We start from the raw sequence: 12,432 nt of genomic DNA, 5'->3' as shown, positions 1-12,432 counted from the left end.
TTTATGCCAGGCATCACCATGCAATAACAACTTACATGTTAGTGTTTTAACTTAGAGTTTCCTGGACCATATAGTAACGTAAGTAAAAACTTTAATTTTAATCCCCACAGGAGAAATAAAAACGTGTATATGTGGAATCTCAAGAAAGATTGTGTTTTCTCATGATTCTAGGTTAATAAAATCTGCAAACACCTTCAAGGCACCTGTGGTTTAAGGATCCTCACAACAAACTTGTGTTCAATTTCATCACTCTCACCACCTGCAGACTTTACTTATGTTCTTGAGAGTCAAAGGATTATGGTTATATTTTATCTAGCATTTTTAGAATGACTTTAATAAGAGGATTTTTTCCCCCTGAATATCTAGTCAACTATCTTGTTAGCAATGATGATTTAAAATGATTTTTGGTATAAAATAGAAAAATAGTTTAACTAACATCATCCACAATATATTTATTTTAAGCCAAAAAATAATTTGGCCATGATTTAGGCAGAATGTAAGGTGTTAGGCCTAAGGAACAATGAAATAAGTGAACAAGTAATATCATTTATAGGGATTCCAGACAGAAAGAGCAGAGTAAACACATATGGGGGGGGTCAAAAGTCACAGGACATTGGAGAGTAAAATGAAAGACATCTATTTGGGGCTGGTGTACAACGCCAAAATTATTGTTTAAATTAAAAATAGAGTGTCCAAATCATGGGGAGTTTGGAATACAATGTTCAAGATTTTGTCTGAGACTAAACAAGGATTTGAAGTTAAACACTGGTATTACTGAGAACTGAGCCTTAGTAGTCTTGTGTGGGAGCTTCATCACTGTACTCTTTGGTCCCTTAATACTACTCTACAACCATTTGACATGTTTCTTTCTTTCTCTAGGACCAACCTGACCTGAGTCAGGGAGTTCTAATGTGATAAAATACAATCTTAGGTTGTTATTTCCATCCAGATGGCCTGACTCTTATATTGTTTATGTGCTGTCTTCGTATTAAGAAATGATTTGAAATGAGTTTTATATGGAGAATTCCTCAGCAAACATTCAGTAACTTATACAATTATTTTTTACAGTACCTTGTAGTAGGTAAATGTGCTTCTAAGAGTGGCAAAGAAACTCTAGGGAAATTCACTGAATACAGGTTAAGAAAGAAAGATGAATTTGTTAGAAAAGTGTGGGGAAATTTTAAGTGAAAGAGATAGAGAGCCAACATTTCATGAGCTGTTTCAGATCGAGATGGAGTAAGAAGTGATCAGTGAATTGCCTGAGCCCGCGGGTGCGAGACCTGCCTGGGCAACTTGGTGAGACTTCACCTCTACAATAAATCAAAAAATTAGCCAGGTGTGGTAGCGGGCGACTGTAGTTCCAGCTACTTGGAAGACTGAGGTGGAAGAATCGCTGGAGCCCAGCAGGTCGAGGCTGCAGTGGCCGGGAGCGGCCACTGCACTCCAGTCTGGGCGACAGAGTGAGACTCCAACTAAACAAACAAACAAACAAACAAACAAAAACGTGACCAGTTGTTGATGGTTCCTTCTTAAATCATCTAGGGAGAGTAGTTTGGATTATTTTTGTGAGGATTATCAGAAACAGGTTTGGGGCCAAATGTTTCTTTTCATAAACCCTCTTTCCCACATCTGGGACACAAAACATGGGCATTCACTGGTAATCAGACAGCCAGAACCTCTCAGGGAAGTTCTCATTCTGTGAGACACATCAGTTGCTCAGAGATAAAAAGAGTTATTTTGTTTATTTATGTAAGTGTTTTTACTCTGCACTTCAATGCAAAGATATTTTCCTCTATTGTTTAGATATCAATGATTTTTTTTTTGTCATATATTAGGAAAAAATCTGGAACTCATTTACTCAAGTCTACCTAACTATAGTACAAATACTGAAGTCTCAGAATTTGGAGGTTTTAATTAGCATGTTTAGTTTTGACTATAAACCTTAGTTTTTCTTCCTTTTTCACTGAACAAGCTGTTTTATTCTATTTTAGTTATCATCAGTAGGAATGGTATCAATAGACCATAAAACCTCTTTCCTGCTTGCTTAGGATACTCAGTTCTCTTAGAACAGGGACCTGACTTAGTGTAGTTTTACTTTTAGAACTCTGAGTCTTGTGCATTGGAAGCAAGTCCCTCACCAGGAGTTGAAAATCTTGGCAGCATAAACAGTTCATTTAGGTATAAAAGTATACCTACTCTTTTATCCTCTGTAACATACTTGAATACAATTAGAACATGTTGCCAATGTGCTTTTGTTCCATGTTAAATTTGTCTAAGTCAGATCTGTATTGTTTATCATACTGGAGTTTCTTTTAGCTCTGCTCTGATAGAAATTTCAATTCTCATTTCAATTTTCTGAGTTTTTCTGTCTATTCTATTAAGTTGTAACTAAATACAATTTGTCCATCCACTTCCCCAAACATGGCAACTAGAATAGTTTCTAATGGTGAGGTTAGAAAAGAGTTAGGACGCAGAGATACTGTATTAGTTACTTGTTGAGAATTAACAAATTACTACCAACTTAGAGGCTTAAAATAATATGCATTTCTTATTCCACTGCCTCTATGGGTCAAGGCTCTAGGTGTGGTTTAACTGAGTTCTCAGTTCAGCATCTCACAGGGTGGAATGTAGGTGTTTGCTAGACTGTTCACAAGCTTGTGAGGTTTTTGGTTTCTTGTGTTTGTAGGATTGGGGTCACTGCCTTATTGCTGGCTGTCAGTCAGGGGCCATTCTCAACATCAAGAGACCTTCAGAGTTCCTTGCCACTCTCATAACATTACAATATACTTCTTAAATGTCAGCAGAAGAATCACTTACTCTAGTCTGTGAATATAGAATTTTATATAATATAACATTATCAAAAGAATGACTGCCTTTTTACCTTTGCCATACCCCATTGGCTAGAAGGAAGTCTCAGGTTAATCTGCACTCAAGAGGAGGTATTATACAAGGACATGGATCATGGGAGTAATCTTAGTATTCTGTGTACCACAGAAACCAATTTAAAAATTGGAACTACAGTGATTACAACTATAACCAACAGCTGTCCTAAAAATTAATAATTAAAAATAATAACAAATAAAAAGTAAAATACTTAATAGATGTAAACAGTTGTTAACTTTATGTGTCAGCTTGACTAGATATTTGGAAAATCGTTAGTCTGGGTGTTATTGTGAAGGTATTTTTAGATTAGCCTAACATTTAAATCAATTTATAAACTTATTCCAGCAGATTGCCTTCCTTAATGTAAGTTAGCTTTATTCAATCAGTTGAAAATTCAGAATAGAATAAATGACTGACCTTCATCCCAATAAGGAAGAATTTCTTCTGTCTGACTGTCCCTGTGCTGAGACATTGGTTTCATCCTGATCTTGGATTTGAACTAAAAAAATAGTTCTTCAGGCCTTAAACCTATCCCTTAGCACTGGAAGTACACAGTTAGCTATCCTGTATCTCCACCTTACTTACAGATTTTGGGACTTGCCAGGTTTCATAACTGTATGAGCCAACTTCTTATAATAACCTCTTCCTTTATATGTATTATGCATGTGTTTGTGTATAAATATATATATATGACTAATACACATGTTAATTTGAACATGTTACATTAACTAATGACTGTCATCTAACAAAGTAATAATTATTAATCAAGCACTATCAAATAAATCCCATTATTTAGATAGCAAATCTTGTTGTTACTGTTGTTGTTTTTCAAAGAGCATCCTACCATCTTTGTGGCTGTCTATTTTAACAAAAGAGTTCACCTGAAAATATAAATCGACACAGATGCTTTTTATTTTAAAAACTAGTTAGAACTTAGAAACCTATAGGCAGCCTATGGAAGCTTATTGTCTGCACAGTTGACTTTGAGTAGACAGGCTAATGGAATCTGACTTATTTGATCAAAATATGGTTTTGGAGCTAGAAGAAAAGAATAGAGTCATTTTTAAAAGAAAACTCAAATTCTCGTTCATCCTTTAAGCTGTATAATGTTGTACAAGTTTATATATACTATTACTGCTAGTTTTAATAAGTAGAAATTAATTATTCAGATCATTAAATGTTTTGTAAATGAAGGCTAATTGTGAAGGCCCAGAGAATCAAAGTGGGCAAAAGTCTAACCATAGTGATGGTGCTACTGCAACACGTTCTATTAAGGAATTAGTTTTGCAGATTCATAAATAGAGTGTACACATTTAAATAAAATTTATATTAAAAAATGTAGTATGTTATGGAAAAAATGTATCTAAAAAGTACACAAAAATGAGATTATCCATTGATTCACACATTTAATAAATATGTGTTTGCTGATTCTTGCCCTGGGAATGAAAAGGGGCCAGGAAAGACAAGGTCTTCCAGTAAGATGTGGCTGATGATGACTGGATTTTTAAATTTAGCATACTATTTTCAAAGTTCACCCATGTTGTAGCTGTATTTACCTCATTCTGCTTTATAACAATAATATTCTATTTTATGACTATAACACATTTGTTATGTATTTATCAGCTTATGGACATTGAATTGCTTCCATTTTTGGCTGTGATGAATATTGTCATTGTGAACATTTATGTACAAGATTTTTTTTACATATATTATGTTTTCATTTCACTTGGGTCAATACTTAGGAGCGGATTTTCTGGGTTATATGGTAACTCTAAGTTTAACATTTTTGAGGAACTGCCAAACTGTTTTCAAAGTGTCTGCATTATGTTACATTCCCATCAATATTGCATGAGGGGTACTCTTTTCTTCACATCCACAACAGCACTTGTTATTTTCTTTTTTAAAATGTTAATAATCTTAGTAAGTATAAAGTGACATTTCATTGTGGTTTAAATTCACATCTCCCTAATGACTAATGATGGTAAACATTTTTTACGTGCTTGTTGGATATTTCCATATCTTTCGTTGAAGTACTATTTCAAGGCCTTGCCCATATTTTAATTGGGTTAATTTTTATTTTTATTGTTGAAAGTAAGGTTTATATATTCTGGACACAAGACTTGTGTTTTCACATTCTTCAGAGTGTCCTTTGAAAAATGCAACTTTTTAATTTTCATGAAGTTCAATTTATCTATATATTATTTTGTCAATTATTCTTTTGTAATATATAAGAAACCGTTGCATAATTGATGGTCACACATAACTTGGCCTCTTTCCTTTTAAGAGTTTGATAGTTTTAGTTCTTAAATATAGGTCATTTATTCATTTTAGATTGATTATTATATACAGAGTGCGATAAATGGGCCTAACATTATTATTTGGCACATAGATATCCAGTTGTTCTAGTGTCATTTGCTGAACAAAACATTTTTCTCTTAGTAAATGGTCTTAGGACTCTTGTTAAAATCAATGGGGCATGATGTATGAGTTTATTTCTGTAATCTTAATTACATTTTATTGCTCTAAATGTTCATCTTTATGTTAATACCACACTGTTTTGATTGCTATAGATTTGTAGTAAGTTTTGACCTCAGAAATTGTGAGTTGTCTAACTTTTTTCTTTCTTTTCCAGATGGTTAAAGTTATTAAAATTAACATGTCAATTTCTGCAAAAGGCAAAAAACCTAAGTATTATATGGATTGTGAAAATTTGTGCATCAGTCTAGGATATATTGCTATGTGAATGACAACGGTTCTTCCAATATATAAACACAAGATATATTTACATATATTTAGAGCTTATCTTATTTATTTCAGCAATTTTTTTGTTTACTTTGAGCGTAAAAGTATTGCATTTATGTTGTTAAATATATTCCTAAGTTTTTAAAATTATTTTGGATGCTGTTGCAAATGGATTGCTTTATTAATATCATTTATATATTGTTCATTACTAGCGTAGAGAGATATAGATTTTTTTCTATATTGATCTTGTAGCTTAGAGCCTTGCTGAGCTCTGAAAGCTTTTTTGTTTGTTTTGGTGGATTACTCTGGATTTTCCATTTGCAGTCAACTCTCTGTATCCATGGGTTCTGCATTTGTGAAGCCAGCTAACGACGATAAAAATTTTTTATTGTTTTTGAAAAAAACAATGAAAAGTAATAATAAAACAATAAAAAAATTTAAAAATATAGCATAACAACTATTGACATAGCATCTGCATTATATTAGGTAATATGAGTAATTTAAAGATAATTTGAAGAACAGTGGAGAATATGTGTAGGTTATATGCAAATACTACTACTATGTCATTTTATCTGAGGGGTTTGAGCATGTGAGCATTTGGGTATCCACAGGGGCCCGAGAACCAATTCCCAGGGAATAGAGACAAAAATATAAATCATGCCATTCGTAACACAAAAATAGAGATCGTTTGACTTTTTTTTTCCAGTCCTGATGCTATTTATCTCTTCTTGACTAATTGCAGTCACTAGAACACCAGGACAGCATTAAAATATGTGTCTAGAGTGGACACGCTTTTCTTGTTCCTGATTTTAGGGGGAAATTATTTGCTCTTTCACAATGAACATGATGTGGGCTTTCCATGGATGTCTTTAGAAGTTTGAAGAAGCTACTATACTCTATTTCTAGTTTATCGTGCATGTGTGTGTGTTTGTGAGCATGTGTGTTTTAATCATGAATGGATATTGGATTTTATCAAATCTATTTTCTGCATCTATTGAGAATACCATGTCTTATTTTTCCCTTTTATTATGGCTATAAATTACATTGATTGATTTCATATGTTAAATCAATGCAAGATTCCTGGGATATATCTTATTTGGTCATGGTGCATAATCATTTTTTTGTTAATATTTTGTTAGATACAGTTTGCTTATACTTTGTTGAGGACCTCTGTATCTATGTTCATAAGAATTATAAGTATATAGGTTTGTGTTCTTGTGATGCTTCCATCTGGTTTTACTGTCAAGGTAATTCTGGTCTTATAAAGTAAATTATTGAGGTTTGAAGGATGGGTTATAATAGAAACAAATAACAGAATACCATATGTTTTCACTCATAAGTGGACCTTGAACAATTATCATAATACTATAAGAAAGGGATTGACAGTGATGGGAAACTGCCAGGGGAAGTTGGGTGGGGAGGAACACCTCATCAACAAGGGTACCTGCATAATGAACATTTGTATACCTAATCCTGAATTGTACCCCACATATTTAAAAGAAAAAAGATGGATTATAGAGAAAATGATAATGCCTGGTAGGCCAATGAAATATCTGTTGCAATAACTCAAGTGGATGTAATTTTTATGGTTTAGAGTAATGAAAAGAGTGATATGAACAAGGAAGCCAATATTTAATATTCAGAATTTTTAAAAAATGTATTCTCAATTTATTCTTGCTAGTCAAGGGAGAGCTGTGCATGTGTGAATATGGTATATTATATCTGACCTAAACAAACTGCTAATTTTATGTAGAAGAAAAATGAAACAAAGGAAGTAATATACAATGTTCAAGGATTGGCTGGCTTTCAAAAGTGAAGGTGTTTGGAGCTTGGCTAATGACAATTAGCTATTACTAATTAACTGACTTCCGAAAGCAGAGTTACTGATAAGAAGTTGCAATTGATAAGTTGGCATGGGTTTAAACTTATTGACATGAACTTAAAAGTTATTCTTGTGATTACTCAATATCACTTAATGTACACAAAGACGAATAGGAATATTTTATTCTCAGATAGAAAAGAGTGTATACTGCTTTGATGGGGTGGTAAAGAAGAGGAATATATTAAAGATGGTAATTTAGTTTCTGGCTTGGAAGACTAAATGTGAGCTCTATTTTGTTGAGATTCTATCTCTTTGATTCTTTCTCTTCAAAGCACTATCTGCCATAAAATGGCCAGCAAAATGCAGATAGTCATACAAACTCTTAGGGCGAAGACCAGCAGTCTCAAGGATGAATCCTCAGATTCAATAGAAAATTAAAGGCCTGAATCTAGAATCAGGAAAGTATTCCTCAGCAAAGACTGATTTTTGCTGCCAAGTACCTAGAAGATGGATATACCACATCAGACTACAATATTCAAAGAATCCACTTTCGTCTTGTGTTGAGACTTTGTAGTGGTGCTAAGAAAAGGAGGAAGAATCCTTACACAACTCCATAAGCTGACTGTAAAATACTATAAAATGGATGAGAATGTCAAAATTAGTTGCCTTCAGTGGGTGTGCCCTTTAGATGAATGTGGTGCTGGAGTTTTTATGGCCAGCCACTTTGACAGACATTATTGTGGCAAAATGTTGTCTGACTTACTGCTTCAACAAACAAAAGACAAGTAAATGTGTTTGAGTTAGTAAAATACATGAACTAAAAAAAAAAAAGTATGTATGTCTTGTGGACTGAAGTACTCCAAGTTCCTTTTTTAAAAATTCTGATAAGTACTAGTCCCTTCATATTTTTGAATAAAATAGATTTCCACTAGCACAGGGAACATTAATGGAAGCATAAAATTTTAGACATATTTAATTTCAGATCTCTGCAACATATTTAAAAGAAAGTGCCTTATAGTAAACTGGAATAATGGGTACAGATATTTATTTTGCCCTGATTTTGTAGGCACCAGCATATAGATAATTATTGAAAACATAAATCAGATGAAACATCACATGGAGTTTATAAGAAGAAAAGACCACTAAGACAGACATCTGACAACCATTTAAGGAACCAGAAAGATATATAATCTGTAAAGGAGACTGTCAAGAAAATATCTAAAATAAGCAGCAATAAAATAATGAGAGAAGCCGGGCTCGGTGGCTCAGCCTGTAATCCCGTGCCTTTGGGAGGCTGAGGTGAGTGGATTGCCTGAGCCCATGGGTTCGAGACACGCCTGGGCAGTGAGACCTCATTTCTACAATAAATCAAAAAATCAGCCGACTGTGGTAGCGCATGCCTGTAATTCCGGTTACTCGGAAGGCTGAGGCGGAAGGATCACCGGAGCCCAGCAGGTCGAGGCTGGGGTGGCTGGGAGCGGCCACTGCCCTCCAGGGTAGGCGACAGAGTGAGACTCCAACTCAAAAAAAAAAATAATAATAATGAGAGAAATGTGAAAACAGAGAGAAGTTGTTTTTTGTTTCCTCTTTTTTTTCCTCCTGAAGAAAGAAGTAATTAACTGTGTTAAATGATCCTTTAGGGTAAGAAAGAAAGGAAAAGGACTCAAACTTACCCAGTGGATCAACAATTGGGACATCAGTATCTCTGACAAAAATCATTTGAGTAGAGTGTTAGGGATAGGTGCCATGTGTGGAAGTGGTCTCAGGTAAGGAGAGTGAATAGGAGATTTAGCTGTGAAAATGGAGAGCAGGATAAGCAATATCTGGAGGCAGACTTCAGGTCAAGGAAAGGGGTTTATTTTTATTTTTTAAGTTAAGGGAAACTAAAGCATATCATATGCTGAGTAAAAATAAATAGATAATGAAATGCAGTGAAGACAAAGGATGATCAAAAGGCTAACATATAAAGAGTGAGAATAAGGATTGTGTTGAATCTGTAGAATGGTTTGGGGAGTACGGACGTTTTAGCAATATTGATTCTTCTATTTGTTTGTGTCACCTTGTTTTTTAAAGCAGTGTTTTGTAGTTCTCATTGTAGAGTTCTTTCACCTCCTTGATTAAATGTATTTGTGTGTGTGTGTGTGTATGTGTGTGTGTGTGTGTGTGTGTGGTATGTCTATAGTAAATGGGATTGCGTTCTTGATTTGGATCTCAGTTTGAATGTTGTTGGTATATAGAAATGCTACTGATATTATAACACTGATTTTGTATCCTGAAACTTTAATAAAGTGACTTAAGTCTAGGAGTCTTTGGTGAAATCTTTAAGATTTTTTAGATACAGAATCATAGCCTGTGAAAAGACTTCCTCATTTCCTGTTTGAAATATTTTATTTCTCTCTGTTGCCTGATTGTTTTGGCCAGGATTGCCAGAACTATGCTGAATAGGAATGGTGGGAGTGAACATCTTTGGTTTTTTTTCCAGTTTTTAAGGGGGGATGCTTTCAATTTTTGCCCATTTAGTATAATATTGACTGTGGGTCTGTCATAGTTGAATCTTATTATTTTGAGTGTCCTTCAATGCCTAGATGGTTAAGGGTTTTTATCATGAAAGAATATTGGATTTTATCAAATTCTTTTATGCGTCTATTGAGATGATCTTGTGGTTCTTGTTTTTAATTTTGTATATGTGGTGAATAATGTTCATTGATTTGCATATGTTGAATTAACCTTAAGAATTAATGATTCTGTTTTCCTCTAATTTGCAAAACACTTGCACCTGTAAATTTCTATGAGTATTTTTGTTTTCCACATAAATTAAAATGCTCTGCCAGGAATTTAATTTTGTTTTCCACATAAATTAATATGCTTTTCCAGGTTAGATATCTTAATACAAGTAATCCAATAATGTAATATATGGCAAAATTGATACAGTATTTTTATTCTTTTATAGGGAATATATATAACAGCAAAAAAACCACTAAACTTTATTTTAAAAAAATTTTATATCAAAAGATAAATTGCATATACTCTTTGCCTATATATGTCAATTGTTAACACTTTACCCATTTTCTCTCTCTTTTCCATTCTGTTAATAAACCATTTTAGGATTAGTTGCAAATATTATGACACTTCACTCTCTAATTAATTCAGCATGCAACATTAATCATCTAAGAACAAGAACATTCTCTTACATAACCACAATAAAATTGTCATACAAAGGATATTTAAAATTGATACAATACCATTATCTAAAATAGAGTTTATATTAAAATCTACCCACTATCACTTATGCCAACAATATTTTTATAAACATTTTAAAAGTCTAGATTGCAAATAAGAGTTGTGCATTTCATTTAGTTGTTTTTATACTATATGTCCTTTCATTTGCTTTAAACTGTAAGTTTCCACAAATTTTTACTTTTTTATATATTATAGAATATTGACAATTTTAAAGAGTTCATTGTAAGTTATTTTACAGAATGTATTTGAGTTTGAATTGTCCTATTATTTCTACATGATTAAATTCAAGTTGATAATTATAGGTGGAAGTGCTATTTGGGTGATAAGTTCAACACATTGCAAAGAAAATGATGTCAATTTGTACCATTATAAGTAATACTAAGTTTACTCAGTTAGTTGCAATATTCTTCTCCAAATTTATCTGAAAAGTTATTTTCCCTTTGTAATTAATAACAAATTTGTGAAATGATGCATTGAGCCTATTTGAATATACCACTTTTCAAATATATTTTACCCAGTGTTTTTATTATCTATTATCTATTGGGGACTTTCTGTTTAATATATTATTGTCATGGTAGTTGTGAAATGGTGATTTGCTCTCTATAATTTTTCTATATTTAATAGTACATTTGGTCTTTCATATTTTGTAGGGAAGATATTTGTCTTTAAATCTTCTGATTTTTATTTTTAATAAATTATTTATTATTTCATACATTATGCATGCACTCATGGGTTCAATTTTTAATTCAATATTGCTATGTTCTGAATGTTTGTGTTTCCCCAAAATTATATCTCGGAACCTAATATTCAATGATAGTATTCAGAGATGGGCCTTTAAGAGGTGATTAGGACATGAGAACTCTGCATGAATAAATGGGATTATGCCCTGACCACAGAGGCTTGAGAAGGGGTGACTGTTTGCCCCTTCCTCTGTGTGAGGATTCAGCAAGAGACACCATTTTTGAGGCAGAGCTCTCACCAGGTATTGAATCTGCAGGCATTGTGATCTTGAACTTCCAAGCCTCAAAACTGTGAGCAATAAATTCCTACTGTTTATAAATTACTCAGTCTAAGGTATTTTCTTATAGCATGCTGAATTGACTGAGACAGATAAATATTTTTCAACTTTATGAATGTATGATCTAGAAATAAGCAATTGTACATATTTAATAAGTGCAACATGGTATTTTTACATAAGTATGTCTTGTATATCCCACAGAGGGTGCCAAAAACTGTATACACCTTTTAAGAAAAGAAAAAATTGTATTTAAATTGTAATTTTCAATATATACCAATAATAAAAAGTGAATACAAGTCACATTTGACTTCTGCAATTACAAGAGGTGCTCAAAGTGAATACCATCAGTGTCTGAACCCTTCTGATTATGACAAACTGCTGCAGGACTTGCTGCCATGCAAAGCCTCCTGGATCTTCTCTTGTGCGCATCACACACAGTACCATGAGTCTTAAACTTATCACGAATGCATGCAGTTGTTTGGCAGTTGGAGGTTCTGTTGCATACTCAACCACCATTGTTGTACTTCCAGTGTTCTCAAATTTCTAATACCGCTTCAAAATGGTCTTGTGTTCCTTGAATGAAAACCATACTTCCACTATTTTCTTTGACTGTCCTGCCTATCACATGGTGACACTGTATTCATTTGATTAACACCGTCCTTTGAGCAAACATCACACTACACATTGCTACCACAATTCAATTCAACTTTGAAAAGTATTACATAGA

The 12,432-nt window shown here is 33.3% G+C and overlaps 1 pseudogene; it reads right to left on the bottom strand.

The window, feature by feature from the left end:
• LOC103257187 overlaps nt 1-12,221 on the bottom strand; it is a 130,570-nt pseudogene extending 118,349 nt beyond the window's left edge.
• Nucleotides 12,222-12,432: the final 211 nt, after the last annotated feature.

Source organism: Carlito syrichta, unplaced genomic scaffold (assembly GCF_000164805.1).
Source record: "Carlito syrichta isolate Samal-C Ts95f unplaced genomic scaffold, Tarsius_syrichta-2.0.1 Scaffold301611, whole genome shotgun sequence".
In the NCBI taxonomy this organism is placed as follows: domain Eukaryota; kingdom Metazoa; phylum Chordata; class Mammalia; order Primates; family Tarsiidae; genus Carlito; species Carlito syrichta.
This window is presented reverse-complemented; position numbering and strand designations above follow the sequence as displayed.